The sequence below is a fragment of the Protopterus annectens genome, chromosome 17.part0 (genome assembly GCF_019279795.1).
Source record: "Protopterus annectens isolate FY-2018-M chromosome 17.part0, PAN1.0, whole genome shotgun sequence".
In the NCBI taxonomy this organism is placed as follows: Eukaryota; Metazoa; Chordata; order Ceratodontiformes; family Protopteridae; genus Protopterus; species Protopterus annectens.
This window is the reverse complement of record NC_056751.1, coordinates 158,229,652-158,249,315: the sequence shown is the minus strand read 5'-3', so window position 1 is coordinate 158,249,315 and position 19,664 is coordinate 158,229,652.

Below are 19,664 nucleotides of genomic sequence, written 5' to 3'. Positions count from 1 at the left end.
GGATGATATTACTATCTAAAGCCATTCCTGGAAAGAGCACCTTCAGCATGTCAGGAAGGTGCTGGGCAGACTACAGAGGGCAGGGTTGACCATTAAGCCAAGCAAATTCCAGGTGGGTATGGCAGAGGTCTCCTACCTAGGACATAGAGTGGGTAGTGGTAAGATAAGGCCAGAACCTGCCAAAGTGGAAGCCATTCAGGCATGGCCTGCACCTGTTACCAAAAAGCAGGTGAGGGCATTCTTAGGGACAGCAGGGTACTACAGAAAGTTAATTCCCAATTATAGTACCATAGATGCTCCCCTCACAGACCTGACAAGGAAGAACAGGCCAGATAAAGTAGTGTGGACCCCTGCATGTGAGCAGGCATTTCAGAAGCTTAAGGAAGCTTTGGGAGGACCCCCTGTTTTAGTCAGTCCAAACTATAGCCAAGAATTTATTGTGCAGGTGGATGCTACAAACTAAGGGGTGCGGCTGTACTTAGCCAGATTTCTTCAGAGGGAGAAGAGCACCCAGTGGTTTATCTCTGTCATAGGCTCCAGCCCAGGGAGGAATGCTATGCAGCGGTAGAAAAGGAATGTCTAGCCATAGTGTGGGCATTACAAAAACTTCAGCCTTATCTGTATGGAAAAACATTCACTTTGTTGACAGATCACAACCCCCTAACATGGTTAAACAGAGCCAGTCAGCAAAATGCCAAGTTGCTAAGATGGAGCCTGGGGTTGCAAGCATAAGATATGTCAGTGTAGCACCACAGTGGGAGTAGCAATGCCAATGCAGATGGGCTCTCAAGACAGGGAATGGGGTGAGGTACACCCAGATAGACCTGACATTCTCAAGCAATGTTTCTCAAGGGGCACTTGAAGAACTTCCTTGAGTTCCCCGATGGGGGGGGTGGGAAGATTGGAGGAAGATGGACGAAGGCTGCCAGCCTAGTCAAATATAATTTGATACATAATTCCATCAATTGTATAAATCAATGTAAAATACAGGCTTGTGTTTTTAAATGAAAGAAAATACTGTACAATGTGAACTTCAAGATTGTTGCAACATTGCCATCTGCTGTAAGGAAAACCAAGCCAAGCATTTTAAATGTGTCTTTTGAAGCTGAAAAGATCTTATGAATCTCTTTGATGTTTTACAAGTTGGCTCCAGTGAGTCTGGATGAAGGTTTCAGGCCCATTGTTTTAAGGTTAAAGTTAAGGGCCAGAATTTACACGTGGATAGTGCTTTATTGCTTTGATTCCTGCTAGAGTGTATATATGAAATGCCCTTTATTGTTGTAGTCTCCTGAGCAGGTGTATCTCTGCTACCTTTAAACTACAACAAAAAAGAAAAAAAAAAACAAAAAAATCTTGCTTTTTTCCTACTTTCTGAAAGTTAAGAAAGTTCAGTTACAGATTTGCTGTTCTAAACTGTTTGGAAGTTTCTAGAAGGCCAGTGATTGCTTGAGCTAAAGGGAAGTCTCTGTGTTCACCAGTGGCAGTGACTAACACTAAGCAGCCTGCCTTTCCCTGGAGGAGTCGTTACTGTCTAGAAGCTGTAGTTTTATTGGCCATTTTGGGTTAATTCTAAACTCCTTGATCTATCTCTCTTAAAACCCAGCTGTGTCATGGTTTTGGCATATTTCCAGGCTTGCTAGTTGTTGCTGAAGCACCTACCAAGGGGAGAAAATGCTGAGAGAAGAAAATGAGACAAGTATTTTCTTCTGATTTTTTGTTAAGTTTTACTGCTTTGCCGCCTACTTTTTGGCATTTTCCAGCTTGCTAAAGTTTATATCTGTAACAGTAACAGTACTTGGAACACATCTAGAGCCTGTTTACTGCATTTACTGTGTTGCACTTAATTTAAAATTGTTTTTTTCTCTAAAAACTGCATTTTACCTGATTTTGGCCTAGCACTCAAGTGTGGGGTCATTTATTGCACTGTTGTGAATATTTTGCTGCTTGTGTATCTCTGCTACCTTTAAACTACAACAAAAAAGAAAAAAAATCTTGCTTTTTTACGACTTTCTTAAAGTTAAGAAAGTTCAGTTACAGATTTGCTGTTCTGAACTGTTTGGAAGTTTCTAGAAGGCCAGTGCTTGGTTGGGCTAAAGGGAAGTCTCTGTGTTCACCAGTGGCAGTGGTTAACACTGAACAGCCTGCATGTCCCTGGAGGACTGGTTACTGCCTAGAAGCTGTAGTTTTATTTGCCATTTTGGGTCAATTCTAAACTCCTTGATCTCTCTCTCTCTTAAAACCCTACAACAGGTTTAAACTATTCCAGGCTCCACAAAGTCTGCTCTTCACTTTTTCCCTTAGAACTGTTCAAACTCTCAAAATAATCACTCTGTTCTCTTTCTAAAGCCCTGCACTTGCTCAGCTCTTATAAGGAAACACTAACTATCTAAGGCACTACACCCTCCTTGACTTCTCATAAGTATTAGGCTCCCGATTGGTCCTCCCTGATCAAGTGAAAAATCAGTTCCCTTCCCTAATCTGATCAGTAAAAAAACAGTTCCCTATACTAATCTGGTATGTCCAAGGGTCAGTTTCAGGGTTACTCTCCAGTCCAGCTGGTGAATCTGGGAATTTTGAGGCAATGTTACAATTGCCTTATGTACACAGACAACCCTCTCCTCCTTCCAACAAACTATAATACATGTGAGAGATGCAGTTGCACAGCCAAACTGGAGGCAGAGCTCTCTCAACCCAAGACTGGCACAGTCAGGAGGAAAAGATAACCACCCGCACCACAAATCCAATCTCACACAGACCTATTGCATCTGCATACCCAACACATAAACACACAAAAACATACTCAGAGGCTCTAAATAAAAATCTGCTAAACAGCAAAGAACTCCTGAGCAGATATCCAAGCAACAACCACCCCTCAACAATACCCACGATTCACATGTCTCACAAAATCAGTGTGCCTCAGTCACAGCCCTTAAGGCCAAACAACACACCAAATTCACTTGTTGTATTGTCCAGCACACTGTTGTCCTGCTGACCAGACTGAACAAGGAGAAGATCATTGTAAGCTGCCTGTCAGGTGCCAGGATCTGCCACATAATGCAAGCGTTCAGGTCACTCCAAAGCAAGTACATGTATGACTCATTGTCCATGCTGGTGTGAATGACCTGAGACGTACCTCCCTGGACTACATGAAAAGAGACATAGAGGAGCTCTCTGATCATGTACCCAGGCTGGTATGACCCTGACCTTGAGTAGCATCTTGCCCTCACCAAGAATGATGCCACAGTATAAAGACAAAATGATCAGTTTCAACAATTGGCTAAAGTATTGGTGTCATTCAAAGGGGATCCAGTGTCTGTCAGCCTGGGATGACATGCTCGACAAGCCACGTTGCTTCTCTAGGGACAGCTCGCACCTGTCACCCTTAGGCTTTTGTATACTGGCCAAGGCTCTTGCCACCCCATAGTGCCTTTTTTTAGGCAAGGCTCAAAGGACAAACCCACCTCCATAGACAACCCAAGGATAAAAAAACTAATGGTAATGCTACTGAATGCCAGAAGTCTAAACCTCAAGATGCACGCACTCGAGGCTCTCCTCAGTATGGAGAAAATCGATGTCTATGCAGTAATAGAAACCTGGTTCAAGGGTCCTGAGAGCACCCCAGCACTTCCAGGTTATAACTCATACCATGCGTTTCAGCCCCAAAACTCGGACTGAAGCAGAAAAGGAGGGGGAGTATCTATATTCATCAAAGGTACCTACACCTCCAGGTTAGTGGCACTGCACGAAGCATCGGAAACCATCCATGTGCAACTAACAGCAGGCAAAACTGCCTTTCAGTTTGTAGCCTGCTACAGAACACCCTCCCTATTACAGGAACCCCACTTGGCATTCCTGAGAACACTGGAGAATGTGAAGGTCTCTCCAAACGCTATGTTATTGGGTGACTTCAACTACCCAAACATTGACTGGGAAAACTACTCAAGCCCAAACACCCTCGCCCAATGGTTTCTTGAATTTATAAACACTAACACGATGGAACAACTGGTCACCACTCCCACAAGAGGGAACAACATATTGGACCTGGTCATCACCAACATGGGGACTCTTATGTTCCACACCAGAGGTAAACCCTTCATTGGTAAGATCAGACCATAAACAAATTTCCTTGGACATCCATATCCCATCCCCACCCCCAACCAAGGAAATCACGGTAAAGAATTTCTCAAAAGCCAACTTTGCACTTCTCAAGACTGAGGTGGAATCCTTCGAAACCCCCGGGCCAGAGGATAATACAGCCCAATCCTCAGAATCCTTTACAAATGCATTCTATGAGCACCTGCAGGAATGCATGGATTGTGCTATCCCAAATAAAACCAAGACTCACTCATTCAAAAACAGGAGACCTGTCTGGTGGACCCCAGCCATAAATAAGCTATACAGCAGAAGGAGGAAGCTACTACATGACAGAGCAAAATCCCAAAAAGGGAAGGCATCTCTGATCAGTATTAGCAAGAAACTTCAATCCCTCATAAAATCATCAAAGGCCAGTTTCGAAAGAAAAAATTGCCCTAGACACTAAAGATAATCACAAGGCCTTCTTTAGCTATGTCAGGAATATGGGTGGAAACTCCCAGATATGCTCTGAATTGTTGCATAACGGTGCAAAATATACTGAACATACAGACATAGCCAATATCCTGGCAGACAGATTCAGCGCAAACTCCCCCCCCTTCCCCCCAAAGGGGCAAATGCCTATCCCAACTGAATGTAACCTCCCTGACATCACTGATGCACAGGTGAAAGCTGCCCTCTCCAAAGCAAAAAACACAGCATCTATGGAACCAGACGGTGTCCCAGGCTGTGTCTTACACGAGCTCCAAGAAGCACTTAACCCTCACATTAAATCACTGTTCAAACTTAGCCTTACTACAGGATATGTACCCAAAGAATGGCGTACAGCTACAGTGGTCCCACTCCACAAAGGTGGTGCCACAACAGACCCCGGGAACTATCGCCCCATAAGCCTGACTAGTCTGGTCTGTAAAGCTATGGAGCGTATTATCATGGAACTCATAAACAAAGACATTGGGAGCCTCCAGACACTGGACCCTACACAATTCGGCTTTGTTAAGGGCAGATCTTGCCTCTTAAACCTAGTTGATTTCTTTGAAACAGTTACCAAAGCCATAGATGAGGGCAAGGTAGTCCACACTGCCTACCTGGACCTCGCAAAAGCCTTCGACACAATACCCCACTCGGGCATCATAAATAAGCTTATCAGCTTAAATATCAACCCCTATATCACAAGATGGGTTGGAAACTGGCTCAGGGACAGAACCCACATGGTTAGAATTGCAGGTGCCATGTCCAAATCCAAACCAGTTACAAGTGGCATCCCACAGGGCTCAGTTCTGGGACCTCTCTTGTTTGGTATATACTTCTCTGAGGTTCAGGCTATCACAGGGGGATTATGGCTGACAAAGTTTGCAGATGACTGCAAACTGGGGGCCATAATCGAATCTCCAGCCGACACAAGCATCCTCCAAAAGGGTCTCACAGAGATGGATGTTTGGTGCCAGAGCCACGGCCTCAAGCTAAATTCTAAAAAGTGCATAGTCATCCCCTTTGGGAAAAACAAGGTGCCCACAAATTACCACATAGGTGGTAATCCATTAAGTACGGAAGAAGTAATTAGAGATTTGGGGACCAACGTAGATAGTAATATCTCCTTTGATAATCACATTGCCAAAGTGGTTAGAAAGACCTTCTATATAGCCCACCTTATCACGAAAGGGTTTGCATCTAGATCAAGAGTGGTCATTGTGCCCCTCTACTCGTCACTCATCAGACTCATAATTGAATGCAATGCCCCTTTTGGGATGTACCTTACCCGACACCTGCAGCAACTGGAGAGACCCCAAAAGTACCTCACCAAGAGGATCATGGGCTACAAACAGATGTCCTATGCAGCTCGACTAAAGAAACTCCAGCTCTACTCAGTTGCTTACCACCTACTCAGAGGTGATCTATGCCTGATGTACAAAGCCATGTCAAACCCAGAATTAATGGACATGCTCCACCTCAAAAATTCCAAGTCCCTTAGAGCTACACGCTCCAGGGACGTAAACCCCAGCACAAAAATAAATAGGACATGCTGGAGGGACAGATTCATTTCCCAGAGGCTCCCCTTACTCTGGAATAGAATCCCAATTCATGTTAGACATAGCCCCTCGCTGACCCTATTCAAGCAAAATCTGGACGCGTGGATGGGAAATCGCAAATTCACCCCTGGGATCTCTTTTGTGTCCCTGCTAGACAGAGGCACAGTAAACTAATCTTAAAGGGTACCTTCTGTGACCTACTTTACAGAGGCACATTAGGCTAATCTAATAGGAAGGAGGAAGCCAAATACACTCTGGCTAGGCTTATAAATGCCCTAGGGCAGATAGCCTAATATCTACCTATGAACCTATGAACCTATGAATAATGCAGTTTGTTTGCCTGGGAATTCCAGACCAAGTGTCAACATGATGTAATTTGGGAGGGCCTCAAGAGCTGTTGGTTAGTGTTTAAAAACTACTGTTGAGTGACAGAATAAGCATTTTGATCTTGGATACCTAACCCAGCACTGCTTATGCTTTATGTATGTAAGTAGGATTATAGCACTGTGATTTCACTTAGGAATAGTTAGCCTTAGAAAAAAGTTAGACTAAGTATTTTTCTTTGAAATCAGATCTTTCCTACAATATTGTTTTAAGTTTCTGTGTGATCTCTGAACTTGAGTAGCATTGTACTGTAGTAGTTTTGTCTTGTGTTTTAATTACTTATTATTAAATCTTTTAAAACCTTTACCTGTGGCTGGTTTATGTAGAGATAATTTAACCTCTAAAGCACATTACATATTTACAGATTTTACTGTCTAAGTCACTCCAAATTAAGCCTTGACTGTTTAGTCATACTACCATTGGATTATAATTTTGCACAGTAATAATTGGACACCCTTTTAAGGGCCATTTAGTCGCTGATAATTATTAGCTGGGTGGTGGCAGGAATTACTACCATTGGTCTGGGTAATAGGAGCACAGCTGGAGAACATGTGCCAGCCTTTTCCCAGGAGGGTCTGTGTGGTTGTATAACCTCTTCTCAAAGTGTGTGTGTGTTGTGTTAGCTACTTGGGCAGGAACAGGAAGCACTGGTTGGACAAAGAGGGTTCTGGAGGTTTTAGCTTGCCCAGCTAGGCTGAGACCTGGACCCTATATCTGTGCCAGTGGGGAGTCATATTGGGGACCTGGTGAGCAAGGGAGCAACCAGCCCCAGACTGACTGATCTCTGTGTGCACTTAAGGGAAATTGTACTTTACTGTGTGTATTAGTTATCCTTTCCTCTTCTAGGAGTCGTCCTCTCTGGTGTCAGTGGTGACGATTGAGGCTCCTTGATTGCTGGGCCAGGGCATGGGCGTCACAAAAATAATAACAATAAATGAACACCAAAAGCCTGTAAGTATTGAGAAGGAGGCCACTTGCTCTAGAGCAATGTAAAAATAAATGTGCAGGGACAGGAAACCCAATATATATTGAATAAGGAGGCACATAACTGGCAGACAGCAACTAGATAAAATCCCAGTCTAATAACAGGAAAGTAACCACAATTTTTATTTAGTTTAGACTTACTCTCACTGTTGCATGTTCTCATCTTTGTTCCTTTCCATTTATGGCCATTTGTGTGAATCTGTCACATCCCCATGGTCATGAATTCCTTTTTCTATGAAATGTTGTACCTGCTGTTTTACACATAAGTTTTTAAGCAAATTACTCACACAGATAAGAACAGAAAAGTCCTGAAGTGAACTTTATGAGCCCAGAAAAGACAAAGTCAAGATGGAAAGAGACTAAGAAGAGCCATCTTGAATAACAAGTTCATTCATATGTTGTTGCTCTAATGGAATGTTCTAGTGCTGGACTCAAAAATATGTGAATGTGCTTTGATCACATCTTGTACTGTCCTAGCAAATAAAAATCAAATAACTCCTACCACTGTAGTAAATAATTTGATAGCAAAGGCTTCAGCATGCTAATGCATTTTCAATAAAAGTGCAATGACCAATATGTTAAACTGCAGTATTCCTTGATAGATAAGACAGCAAATTAAATTACAAAGTAAACAGAAACAGAACAATTATGCTATCAATAAACGTAAAGCTATTATTTTATATTGCTATTCTTTTATTTCCCTCCCTTATCTATGATTTATAATACTGAAAGAAGTCCACACACTGATGTTGAACAAGCATTCATTCTATAGCCTGATCAGACAGGAATTTATGACATATTATGCACTATACAGCACAAAGTAACACCTGTGAAGACTTCTCAAATGCCATATTGCAAATAATGACTGTGATGTAAAATGATTTGAGATGTTTCATAATGTCTTTCAACAAATAAACAATTGAGTTACTGCATAATATTAAATGGCACAAAACCAGCGCCTTGACAAACACTGTCTGTGTACATCAAACCATAGCCATCATCTGGATAGCAACCAGGTACAATTAATAAAGAGATACATCTACATCAAAACTGAATAGGTAAATGTAGCACTGCATACAAATACATGGCAGATTAAAAAATGGGTCTATATCACTTCGTCGAAAAGGCAGAAGTTCGAACACCATATGTTTGAACTTCTAACCTCAAAGTGCAAAACCATCAAAGGCTTAGAACACCGATTTTTTTTCCCCAGGGGAAAAAAATCGATCTTCCAAGAAACACACACACACAACACAAGCACACCAAAAAAAAACAGCAATCCACACACATACACTTAAAATCCTACATCTAACCCTACACTAAACTGTACATACACTACTATCTATCCACTTACCTTAACCCAAACCCTAACCCTAAGGTCCGTCACTATCACACACACACCTGACTCGTGCCCTAACCCTAACTCACCTACCCCGGCCTAACCCTAAAGTCTGTCACTATCGTACACCCACCTCAACTGCGCCCTAACCCTAACTCACCTAACCCGTGCCCTAACCCTAACAACCACACAATCGCACACTTACCTGAACCCGACCCGTAACTTTCCACCACAGTGCTAAAAATCATGAAGCCACAGTAATGGCCCACCACATTCTTTCCCTGGGAAAGAATTTGGTGTTCCGTGGCTTCGCGGTAATCAGTTTTCAAACTTCACAGTTCGAACATATGGTGTTCGAACTGCTGAAGTTTCGACAAACTGATAGGAACCCTTAAAAAATATATACAAACACACACACACATAAATATATATATATATATATATATATATATATATATATATATATATATATACATACATACATACACACACATCTCTATGAGTATATGACTCGAGGGTACTTTTCTGTTATCAGGGCAATAGCAATTTTAACACTGGTACTATAGAAACTTGATAAAAAAAATCTTAACTGCGAATGTGCAACAAACCCTTTCACCGTGGAACTGCAAGGAACAAGTTTTTTTTTAAAGAACATAAGTTATGATTGAAAGTGATATGTGTGCGTTGCTTCATACTTGCAAAAGTGATATTTATTTGAACTGATAGTAAAAACAGAACACGTTCGGTCGCAAGGTGGGCAATGAAATCAAATACACAAGTGTAAATAAAGGAAAAGTCATTAGTACCCAATTGATGCATGTAAAGTAAAAATAAAAAGCAAATAATACCTCTCAATTGCCCAGATTTCTGCCTCATATTTTGGTCTGTGTCTCATAAAATTTGGGGTTTTCTGGCAAATTGCTGAAGATGGAAATCACTAAATAATAACAGACATAGAAGTTTCAGACGTTATATCCTTCAGAAAATTAATGCTAACACAACACCTTTTATTCTACCAACATTCTCAGTTTTTATCTCAAATCTTAAGTTATAAACCATTGCCTGCCTACCTGCCCTGTGACTACGTTTATCCTCCTTTCAGATACTTGTGACATTAGTGGAAGAGCAATCTTTGAGAGAAGCGGCTGTATCATCGCACGTTTGTACGACACTTTCAGTTTGGGAAGCCCTTCTGTGCTCCATACCTCTCAACCCGTAAGACACAGAAATCTGAACAAAGCCATATATAATTGCGGGGGGGGGGGGGGGCAAAGGCACAAAAATATTGCTCTTAAAAACATAGAAAGTTGATAGAATACCAGATTTCGGATTAGCATGAATTTCAAATGCTGATTACAGCTGTTGCCCTGATAATAGAAAAGCACACATCTATATGAGTATATGACTCGAGTCTACATAAATTTATGACACTTTGTCTTATACTCACATCAATGAACAAATCTAGCAAAACTGCTCAATCTTCAAATCACTGAAAAAAATAATAATCCTGCTAATTATATATGCCTAATATGAGATCACACTACAGTGGGGAAAGGTCAAATTCCCCAGTGTTCACAAAAAAGCAGTCGTTGTGCAAGCAGATGACTTTCAATGAGCTGTACCACCTTAAATCTATCTAGCTATGTGTATACATATCTATATCTATATATATATACACACACACACACACACACACACACACACACACGTATATAGATATATATATATATATATATATATATATATATATACATATATCTACCTGATAACTCTGAAAGCTGGAAACGCCGATGACGAGAACACCGATACCGGAAGATCGACAACGGAGATGACCGACAGTTGAAAATCCCGACGCTGACAACACGTACATGTCAAACGAGTGCTAGTGTGTAAGTATGCGGTAGGGACGGACGGGAGGGTTAGGGTGCGGGTAAGGTAAGTGTGCGATATTGACGGACTTTAGGGTTAGGGTGCGATTAAGGTAAGTGTGCGATAGTGACGGACTTTAGGGTTAGGGGCAGATTAAGTGAGTTAGGGTTAGGGCGCGGGTCAGGTGAGTGTGTGATAGTGACAGAATTTAGGGTTGGGGCGGGTTAAGTGAGTTAGGGTTAGGGCACAGGTTAGGTGAGTGTGTGATAGTTACGGACCTTAGGGTTAGGGTTTGGGTTAAGGTTAGTGCATAGATAGTTGTGTTTGTAAGGTTTAGTGTAGGTTTGTAAGGTTTTTGGTGTGCTTGTGTTGTGTGTGTGCTATTTGGACAGGGGATTTGTTTTGTTTGTTGACTGTCGGGATTGTAGTTTGTTGGAAGTGTGAAGTTTTGTGTTTTTGAACTTTCGGTTTTGTGGTGTCGGTGATTTCGTTGTTGGTGTTTTTGCATGTTGGTGTTTTCAGGTAGACCCATATCTATATATATATATATATATATATATATATATATATATATATATATATATATATATCCCTGGCCAGCCTCAGTAAGAAGCTGAGATCCCTCATAAAATCCATCAAAGCTAGCTACGAAACAAGATTACCACTGATTCCAAGGACAACCACAAAGCATTTTATAGCTATGTCAAGAATCTCAATGGTAACACCCAGATCTGCTCTGAGTTACAGCACAATGGCATGTAAATCACAGATCCAATTGATATCACCAACATCCTGGCTGATAGGCTCAGTGAAGACTTTACCCCCCTTTCTCCCCCTAAAGGGCCCATATCTATACCAGAAGAATGCGGAGCCCCTGCAATCACAATTGTGCAGGTAAAAACTGCACTTTCCAAAGCCAAGAACACAGCATCCATGGGACTGGACAACATCCCAGGCTGTGTTCTACATGAATTTCAAAATGTACTTGCCCCCCACCTAAGCACCATGTTCAGTCATAGCCTCACGTCAGGCTTTATACCCAATGAATGGTGCACAGCAACAGTTATACCACTCCATAAAGTGGGAGCTACCACGGACCCCAGGAACTATCTCCCTATTAGCCTGATGATCCTGGTCTGCAAGGCCATGGAATGCATCATCATGGAACTCATAAACAAAGTCATTGGAAACCTCCAAACACTGGGCCCCACCCAGTTTGGGTTTGTGAAAGGCAGATCATGCCTCCTGAACCTGATCCTATATCCTTTGAAACAGTCACCAAAGCTGTAGATGAGGGTAAGGCAGTTCGCACAGCCTATCTGGACCTCACCAAGGCTTTCAACACCATCCCCCCAGTCTGGAATTATAGAAACACTCACTACACTGGGTATAAATCCATACGTCACAAGATGGGTCATCAACTGGCCCACTAGCAGAACCCACACTGTAAATGTTGCAGACTTCAAATCAGTGACAAGTGGAGTACCACAGGGTTCAGTTCTGGGTCCTCTCCAGTTTGGTATCTACTTTTCTGAAGTATGGGCTAACACAGAGGGCCTCTGGCTGACGAAGTTCACAGATGACTGCAAATTAGGTGCCATAGTCAAGTCCCCAAACGACGTGGACATTCTACAGAAGGGCCTCGCTGAGACAGATGCCTGGTGTCAGAGCCATGGCCAAAACCTCAATGCTAAAAAGTGTATTATCATTCCCTTTGGAAAAAACTTTGTTCCCATGAACTACCACATAGGTGGCAGTCCACTTAATGCTGAAGTGTGATAAGAGACCTTGCGACTCAGGTGGACAGTAGTCTCTCCTTTGATAATCACATTGCCACAGTAGTCAGGAAATCTTTCTGTGTGGCACATCTCATCACAAAAGAGTTCTCATCCAGGGAAAAAAAGAGGTCATTCTTCCCCTCGACTCGGCTCTCATTAGACCCATTATTGATTACAATGCCCCTTTTGTATACCTCACAAGACATCTGCAACAGCTGGAAAGGCCACAGAAGTACCTCACAAAGAGGATTACAGGACTCAAACAGATGCCCTATGCTGACCATCTAAAAAAACTCCAGCTTTACTCTTTAGCATATCGCCTACTCCGAGGTGATCTCTGCATAACATACAAAGCTATGTAAAATCCAGAGCTGTTGGACATGCTACACCTAAAGAAATCACAATCCCTCTGGGATACATGCTCTAGAGACCTAAACTTTGTGACCACGATAAACAAAACATGCTGGAGGGAAAGATTCCTGTCCCAGAAACTTCCCATACTCTGGAACAAGCTACCTATCTATGTCAAGCAAAGTTCCTCATTAGCACTATTCAAGAAAAATCTTGATGAGTGGATGGGAAATAGGAAATTCACCCCAGGGATCACTTCTATGGCTCTGCTCGACAGGGGCACATGAAAATAACTTTCTTGGGTGGTGAAATCCAGGGAACCTTGTTGGCTAGGCTTACATTCGCCCTTGGACCGATAGCCTAGTATCTACATATGAACCTATGTTCTACAGAATACCAAAATTCCACAATCCCGAGACTCTGAATCCCGAGAACCAGAATCTTGAGATTGCGGAATCTCACAACTTAAAAAATAAATAAATAAATAAAACATACAACAAACTATTCTAATGTGTATTCAGGGGGACAAGTCCCCCTGCACCTCCACATCCCCTGCAACTTAAATATACCAACTCCGAGATAGCACTACAGTGGAGTGAATGGCAATGTCCCCATTCCGCACTGTATGGCAATCCCCATTCACTACACTGAAGGTAGGGATCATACAGTTTCATTTGAGGAAAACAGATATGTTTTATGTGTGGAAACAGTTTACATACAAACCTTTTAAGAAAATTTAAATACGCTTTACATACACACATCAACAGTAGAATGCTATTTACAATATTTACAAGGTTGGGCTGTGTGAGGGTAGCTGTAGGAGTTGTTGAGAGCTTAGAGAGAAGCTATAGAAATTGTTGAGAGCTTAGATAGGCTCATAGGAAGATAAGTATGAGAGTTGTAGAGCTTGGGAACCAGAGAGAGAACCCCCTTGGATTAGTTGGGTGAAGGCAATTTTATATATATATATATATATATATATATATATATATATATATATATATATATATATATATATATATATATATATATATATATGTATATATATATATATATATATATATATATAATTTTTTAATAATAAAAAATATATATATATATATATATATATAGATAGATATATAGATTTTATATATGTGTATATATATATATATATATATATATATATATATATATATATATATATATATATATATATATATATATATATATATATATATATGGGTCTACTTCACAAGAATGAAAGCCCATATGCATGAATCCCACATTACAGAAATGACTTTGCCAAAACCATACCTCTCAACCATACTGAATTCCTCAGTATTTACAGGTTTTGAGGTCAAATTAATTGGGTGCCATGAATTCCCAAGTGGCCCCTTCAATTTTTGTTTTTTCTTTTTTTTTTTTTTGTAAAAATTTACAGTTGTGGCTGATGTCACGATGTATCACCACCATGTCCTGCAATGTCATCAATGTGCAGGAGCATGCATTGTGACGCCAGCTTCCTGAGGCAGACTGCAGGCTATATGACATGGTGAGTGAATAGAATACCAGCAGCAGCAAAGGTGAGCAGAGTGAAGCTAGTCTGTGTACACATTACAGTTTCAAACTTTAATTTCAGCTGTATTCATTCCTGTTTTGAGTTTGAACTTCTGCGGAGTCCAGCTGCAGTCCACCCAGCTCACCCACCCGTGTCTACAGCATCCAAGTATGACAAAGTTTGCTTTATCCAGCAGCTTGACCTCCTCCAAGTAAGTGATAAAGAATTTAAAAAAATGCATGTATGTATGCCTAGAAACTGCAGCAAAGCAATCAGAATAAATGATTATGCAGTCTGCTGTAGCCTGCCTTTTATTGCTAATGTTAAATATCAGTTTTTTTTATTTTTTTATTTGAATGTGATTACAGACAGTAAGAGACATTAACAGTAGTTGCTAACCTGCTACAAGCTGGTGCTGGACTGCTTTAATCTGAGATTTGGACTTTCAGAGAATGAATGTATTGTCATTAAATTATAGGTTGGGATTTTATTTTATTTTCTATTTTAACATTTGTTTTCTGGGAAAGTCAGACAAGTACAGAGCCTATTTTCAGTGGAAACCTGGGGAGAAATGCTCCAGACGCATGTCTTTGTAACATAGAAACTGAAGCACTCAGAGGAAACTCATATGAATGCAAGAAGTAGATGCAGACTCTTCACAGAAGGCACCCCAGCAAATAAATTGAACCAGAGTACTTCTTGCTGTGAGGCAACAACACTAACCACTGCACCACTGTGATAAAAGACATTACTGTTGTTTGAATGTAAACAGCTGCATAAAAATGATGGTTCTGTTATCCGTTTAGAGTTCAAACAGTGAAAATAATATTTGTAGCAACCCCGCCTCCCTGGGGAAAGAGGAGACGTGTGTGCTAACAGGAAGAAATCAAGAATTCTGAGATGTGTGCTCTAATTTCTAATGCATGTTTTTTGTGAGAAAATATAAGTTAATTGCAACAAGTGAGTCTCTGGTAGAGCAAGTCTTCTATATTGGGACAGCCCATTTATTTCCGTGAATCATTCCCCAACAGACCTAGACCACCACTATCCCTATGTCAGTACCCTACTCTCCCATGGTAGTACTAGATATGCTCTGTCGAAGCAAATTAATGCAGTGTTTTTCTTTTTCTCTGAGCAGCTGTCAGGAAAAAAGTATGGCAAAAATGTCTATAGCTTACATGCATAACTCTCAACTGTCCAGATTTTGCCTCACATATTTGGTCTGTTCCTCATAAATATTTGGTTTTCTGACAAATGACTAGCAAATCATTGAGGATGGAAATCAGAAAATAATGACAGGCATTTGTGTTTCAGATTTTATACCCTTTAGAAATTCATATTAATGCAAAACCTGTTTTTCTATCAAATTCCTCAGTTTATAAGAGCAATATTTAAAAAATTGTCCCTATTTTTTGGGCCTTTGTCCCCCCATTATTTATGGCTTTGACCAGATTTCTTGCTGTAAGAGGTTGAGAGAAATGCACGTGTAATCTGACAAAGAAAATCAGAGTGATTTATGACAGTGTTGTACTTGTGCACTAGTATGATGTACGATTTGTTTTGCACTTGCTCTGCTCTATCTTCTAAATATATAATCTTGTAGCTCAGTGGTTTCACAACACAAGTCGTATGTTGCCCCTGAAATGAGTGAGACTGTAAATACTGTTAAAACATAATCAAGCCTTTGACATTTTTACATATTTATTCGGGCAAAAATACAAATAAATACTTTTCCTTATTCCTGGTGTAAAGCTGATATACAAAACAGGTATTTTTTGAAACACAGCTGAGCAAATTAGGTAATGCAGTATAGAATATTCATAGGGTTAGCTTTAGAGAGAAGTAGAGAAATTAAATTAGTCCATAGCAGATTAAATAGATGCATGGGATGCTAGTGGCCAGAACATACACTACAAGAATTAGGGATATAGAATGCTTCTGAGCTGGTTTAAATTAAGGTCCTCAAAAGGTGAGGCAAGCAGAAAATAGGAAATGGGAGGAAAATACAAAGCAAATAGGACAACAGACAAGAAAACAGAAAGGAGGAGCTAGAATAAGTGAGGTAACAAGAAGCTTACATAAAATAATCAAACAGTGTATACAACAAAGCAAACACGTAGAAGGACCATAAAAGTTAACTTTAAGCACGTTTATTAAAATGAACCCAGTGCACAAGAACAGGTAAGTGCTTTCACAGTTAGCTTTATCAGACCAAAATATTGCACACCCCATAACCAAGTTCAAATACAGCAACCTGGCCAATCAAACTGCACGATGAAAGTCACATAATAAAAAAAAAAATCACACGATAAAAAAAAAATCACATGATAAAAAGCAATGAGTACAATATAAAACATGAGTTTATAACTAACTTTCACCATGAAAGCAAATATTCAAATAACAAAAAACAACATTGTATAACAAAAAAAAAATAAATAAAAAAAAAAATATATATATATATATATATATATATATATATATATACATATATATATATATATATATATATATATATATATATATATATATATATATATATATATATATATATGTATATATGATCATAAAACCATCAATTAAAAATACATTACACTTTTAAAAGCCTAGATTTCAATATAGGTTTAAGGGAGACTTTTTCATTTAAGCCTTTCCCCCTATATGCCCTAAGTCAAATAATCCAGCTCCCTTCTTTACTCTCAGTGCAGTTCCTGATATCACCTTCTCTTATACTAGTAAAGGTACGGTCAATGACCAAAAAATGAAAGGTATGACTAACCCCTTCTTATATAACATGCTTAGATAGGGCATTGTTGTTAGAACCTATCCTTATGTTGTACAGATGCTCCCTAATCCAGTCTTTGAACATCCTATCAGTTTTACCCACATAATAGGAACCATACACTACACAATAAGCGAGGTAAACCACATGCTGGGTAAGGCAGTTAGCAAATATCTTAAACACATACTTACAAACCGTATCCAGATGAGTAAATAAACCACTACTATCAATGTTATTACAATTACACATACCACATGTCCTAGTGCAAAAATCCTTATTAACCACTGGCATGAGAGTATCCTTCAGTCTACACAGTATTCTTTTCAAATTCATTTTATTTTTAAACAAAAATGTTGATGTGTCTCCTATAATCCCTCTAATAACTGAATCTGTAGTGAGGATGTCTCAGTGCTTCCTGACTATGTCCATGATGGAATTGATGTCAGTGGTATAGTACAAGGGTACCCTTACCTTATTAACAAGCTCATTGGCCTTACTATCACCTGCAATCCCACCTCCATTAGAAAAATATGGATGGACCCTACTTCTTCACTAATCAGGTATCTCATTCAAAATGGTGTCAACTTCCCCGGGATTGTATCCCCGGCTAAAAGCCTAGCTTTCAAGTTAACTAACTCAGAGTGAAAGCCATCATCAGAGGCATTCAATCTAGACACCCTCATACCCTGTCCTTTTACCACATTCCTAAAGATAAATCGAGGGTGCATGCTACATCTATGAAGTAAAGTATTTCTCTAGCACGGTTTCCTATAGACACCAGTACTGACCATCCCATTATCCAGCCTTTGTACAAACACATCAAGATAGGCTATCAAAATGGGAGAATAGGACATGGTAAATTTCAAATAGTTTGTGGCCCCATTAATCTGTTCACAGAAGGTTACCAACTAGTCCTTACTCCCTGTCCATATAAAAAACAAATTGTCCACAAAGCGATGATAGAAAGGGGCAATCATAGAGAACAACTCATTAGTAATTAAGTGGACCTCCTCCCACAAGGCCATAAACACGGTGGCATAACTATTGGCACATGAAGTGCCCATAGCTATGCCATCCTATTGTAGAAATATGTCACCATCAAAAGTAAAAATATTAATTTCAAGGACAGTCTCCAGAAATAAACACAAGAGATTGATGAAAGCTTCACTGTATTTACTGTGTGTGCTAAGACATCTCAGTACAAAGTCAATGCCAACTGTCTTAGGAATAACAGTGAATAGCGATTGTACATCAAAGGTGACAAGGTAAAATTACATATCCTTTGCTAATGTACTAGTAAAATTATATAAATCCAGAAGGAACTGCTTAGAAGCTTTTAAGACATACCGGTTACTATCAAGTGTATGGCATAAATGCTTCTCTAGAAAGAAGGAGAATGGTTCAGTAGACCAACCTCTGCCAGCCACAATAGGCCACAGAGGATGTTTCAAGCTATTCTTATGAATTTTAGGTAGTCCTTGAATAATCAGAATAAGTGGGTGTTCAACTCTCAAAAAATGTAGTATGTCAGATGATATTAATTCACTTTTAAACAAATCCTCCAACATATCTTAAATCCTGCATTCTAAATTATACACATACTCAATGTCTATATTTAAGTAAAAATAGCTATCACTCAACATACTATGCATAGAAGCATTATAATCACATCTATTCATGACAACAACAGGACCACCTTTATCAGCTGGTCTAATAGTTATGGTGTCATCATTTTGCAATTGTAACAGAGCTTTCCTTTGTTTCCAATTTAAATTAGGCTTCCTGTTATTACGAGAAGCATGGCTACTCCTTGAATCATACAAATCAAACAAGTCATCTCCACACATTTGTTAAAGGCATCAACTAAAGGATGTGAAATAAGCATATAAGTGCTTGGTCATCTAAAAAACAAACCATCACCTAATGAAGTATTGCCAAATTCAAGTTTCAACAATACATTCCTGCTAAATAGTTTAATGTCAAGTAAAGTGTCAGTAACATCACTTTTCCTAGCAGGAATAAATGTAAGGCCCTTCTCCATTACTGATGCCTCATCAGTAGTTATGGCATGATCAGAAATATTCCATATCAATTGGCCCCCATTCTGTTCCAAATTTTCTTCAAAGGTTGGCCTGAGTTCCTCTCTATTGAATGTTTCTGTTTCTGCCATCCACAACTTAGTGAATGTGTCCTGCCTTCCTGCCTTTCCCTTTGTTCACACTGATGGGTAAAGGGAAAGTTGGAGAGGAAACATTACTTTGGGCAATGGTATCTTTGTGGGGAACAGATATTGTGGAGGGGGTCATTTTCTTTCTAACATCATTCCCAAGGGAGAGTGTTTGAGTAGGCCTACTAGCATCGACAACATTCACATTAGATGAAGATGTGTGGGGATAAATTTCCATTACTGTAGAGGCAGAGGTTCATTCCCCACTAACAGTACCTCTGGAATCACTTGTGCTATTGTTAAATTCTGGCATGCTATGATTTGAATCAACCACTTCAGCATTCCTGGTAC